The sequence below is a fragment of the Echinops telfairi genome, unplaced genomic scaffold (genome assembly GCF_000313985.2).
Source record: "Echinops telfairi isolate 266 unplaced genomic scaffold, ASM31398v2 ScPeMD7_443;HRSCAF=831, whole genome shotgun sequence".
Classification (NCBI taxonomy): Eukaryota; Metazoa; Chordata; class Mammalia; order Afrosoricida; family Tenrecidae; genus Echinops; species Echinops telfairi.
The window spans coordinates 35,324,846-35,328,322 of NW_022104341.1; positions in this window are offsets into that span (position 1 = coordinate 35,324,846).

Below are 3,477 nucleotides of genomic sequence, written 5' to 3' on the forward strand. Positions count from 1 at the left end.
GTTTGGATTTGTAACACATTTTTTGAGGGGACACAATTCAATCGTGTTAGGCTGCATTCTCAAGAGAAGCAAAGACCAGTGACACACAGATACACATAAATAGAGAAGTTTATAGCAAGAAAGAAATGTATATTAAGAAATGGCCCACACACCCGTGCAGTTTAAGTCCATGAGTCATGCTTAAAAAAAAGAAAAGCTGAAGGCCTTTCCTAATCCTTGGGTTGCCACAGCTGGGGACCCAGGAAGTCAGAAAAGGAACCTGGAGGCAGGAGCACAAAGCCAGAAATCACAGCTGGTGGATACAGAGATGGATTGATTGACAGATCAGATGTTAAGGCAGGCCATAAATAAGCTTCCAGGATTGGCCGGCAATATCACAGGATCCAGGCCAGAAGGAAGGAAAAGGAAGAGGAGTGGCCTTTACCCCATCTCTTTTGTGGGTTTCGCATAGGCCACACCCCAAGGAGACTTAATCAGGCTGTTCCCTGAGTGAGAGGTGGTCTTGCTACACAAGCAGCCTGAAAGTATTTACATTATGTTAAATTCAATCTACTGAGGATCCTGGCTCAGTCAAGTTGACAAACAACCTAATCCCAAATCCAAATCATGGATTTTTTTTTTTAAGTCTTATCTAAACTTGATTTTAGAGAATAAAGATCTTTCTGACTTCGTGTCTTCTTATTGGAGTCCTGGAGTGACCCAGTTAAGCATTCAACTATTTAATGAAAGGTTGGCATTTCAAACGCATCCAGAAGTGCCTTGAGAGCCATGTGCTTTACAATTAAGATACTAGGGCGCGTCAAAAGTATTGCTACTAGGGGTTCAAGTTCATGCAGGCACTAGTTTCTTCCAGACCGTGTTTAAACATTTTTGCACTTCATGAATGGCTACAGGCAAGTTCTCTCAGCAAAGTGCTTATCTCAGTCTTGTTAAGAGTAGGTTCGATTTTTTAAGAGTCCAATAAAAAAAAACTTTCCACAGGGATATACTGGACACTTGGGTTGCCATAGCTGGGGACCCAGGAAGTCAGAAAAGGAACCTGGCTGAGCTTGGAATTCCAGTGGGGAAACCGTGGTAGATTTTCTTGAATGACACAGGACAATCTCAGAGAAATACTAGGCCGAAGGTTTAAGAAGATTGAAAAGTGAATTGGTGAGAAAAAGGCCAAGAAAGTTGTACTGAGGGATTTTTTTATCCCAACCATGTACCGGCACATTCTTCAAGGGTAGCCAGGAGAATCTTGTTGGTAACCTTAACCCCATCCATCCTACATCCAGGTCTTACCCCTTCAGGCTTCTTTTTGTTTCCTAAGCTCAACATTTCAGAAAAACACTTTAGTCTGTTGAGAAGGTCCAAATTGCCCTTTTGACATGGTGTACAACCAAGAGCCCGGGCTCCTGCAGGGAAGGGTTAGACAGACGGAAACACTGCCTTTAGAAGTGTGAGCACCTAGATGGGAGGTATGTTGAGAACTTATAACCTCACATTTGGCTATTTTTGTTTTTTAAAGGTTTCTATGATTTTGTAGTATGACTTTTTTACTTACCCTCTTATTTCCAATTGGCTTAGTACACATTCAAACAATGTCAGTATTTGTATTTACATATGATCTGAATTAGTCACTCAATTTTTAAAAGTTTGTTGAATGTGAGTCTACTGGTGGACTTTAAACTATATTATTTTTGGCATTTTAGGTTTATACAAATAATGAGCTACCCTACTTCACTTCTCCATGTATTAGCCCATATGTCCAATACCAATCTATAAATTCCTCTGCAGACGCACGCAACACATGCAATGATGTCAAATGCAGGAAGATCACAGACCAGTGGGTGGGAAAGTCTTGTGGATCCACTGTCAGTGGAGGCATCTCAGCGCTGGCAGGGGTCTCCACGTGGATCCTCCAGCTCCAGGGCTCTTGCGTAGCTCCATGTGTCTTGTCAATAGGAATGTCACGCGGGGAGTGAGCGAGTGTCCAGCCTCCAGTGAGCTATTTCTTTCCTTAGTGCCTCCAAATGAGGTCATTAAGCTGCGACCTGATTGACAGACTAAATTCTACCCCTTCAATCTTACTAGCCTTAAGTTGGCACCAGATTATGTAACTACGACATCCATTATCACTAAATACAGACGTTTCCAACATTCCTACAAAGATGTATCTCATTCTCAGCGTTCATGTAAGAGCATCTGACTTCCTTTGACTTCACAAGGGGTAACGAATCAAACGCATCAGCCCAAACTCGGAGGTGGAGGTCAGACAATACCCCACTCTCCCAGCCTCTCAGCAATCCTGACACCCGCATCCCGGCTGCTCTCCACACCTGCTGGGTTTGAGAATCCATCGCAATGACCACACAACTCACAGACAATCAAAGCTCAGGCTTGTTCGGAAAGGTAGGAGGTTACCATTTATGTCGATCAGAATGTTCAAGATCAGAAGCGTCCTCTGCTCAGAACAGCCTTTTCCCAGCCTTGACCCCAGGCAGGTCTCTCTAGTCCTTAACCTCTGAGTCATGCAGACCCATGGTTTCTGTCCAATATTACATAGCTGTTTTAGGACTGCTGATGAGTGCCCAATGGTCAGGACACTCCACTAGAAACCTCAATCCAAAGTCTTCAGTTCTGGTTCTGGGGGTCAGTAAATCTCACTCCCCCAATTAAGTGCCTGGAGCCACCCCGTTCCCCAAGTGAGCGGGCTGCCTGAAGGAGCTTTCCTGGGTCTGTGATCGAGGGAGCCCTCACTGTCTCCTGCTCTTGCTCTTTGTTCCGCTCCTGCTGCCCCTCTGGTGTCACAGCTTTCTGCCCCTGGATCTCTAGTCCCAAAGGACACACTCCACTCCTGGCTTTTCTTTCTTGATAGTAATGAGATTCCCCTCTCCTGCTTCTGCAGTGGCACTTTTTTATACCCAGAAGGATGGCAAAACTGACCCTTCCTCACCCTGAAGTTCTTCGTTTTGACAGTCACAACCCTATCAGCAATCACGCACAACTGAATCCTGTACTCCTGCTCCTTCCCTGCCTTCACGTACCCAGCTCCATCAGAAACGTCGAAATCCACCCAGTTTGCACGGCCCACCCAGTCATAGATGGGGAGTGGCAAGGACACTGGCTAGAAGAACCGTGTTAAGTAATTCACTGCACCGTGATATGCTTTGGATTTTCATTAAACTCTCAAGGTTTTTTTACTTCCCTCCACTGAGTTAGACTTCCCAATTTATAGCAAAAAGTTGGAATTTTAACAAAATAAAATAACCACAAAGTAGCTGTACGTATGGCTCACAAAAGAGACTTTTTACCCATTCTGATTAGGTATTCAATATCGCTTGAATGAACGTGAGGTGACTTCCCGACCACTGGCGTAGGACTGACGCTGATTTGTCTTGGCATGACGCCGTCTTCTCTCGCCAGACACTCACATTGTCGCTTACATGAGCCCCTTTGACCAGGGAAGCCAGTTTGAGCTGGCTTTTCTTTTTC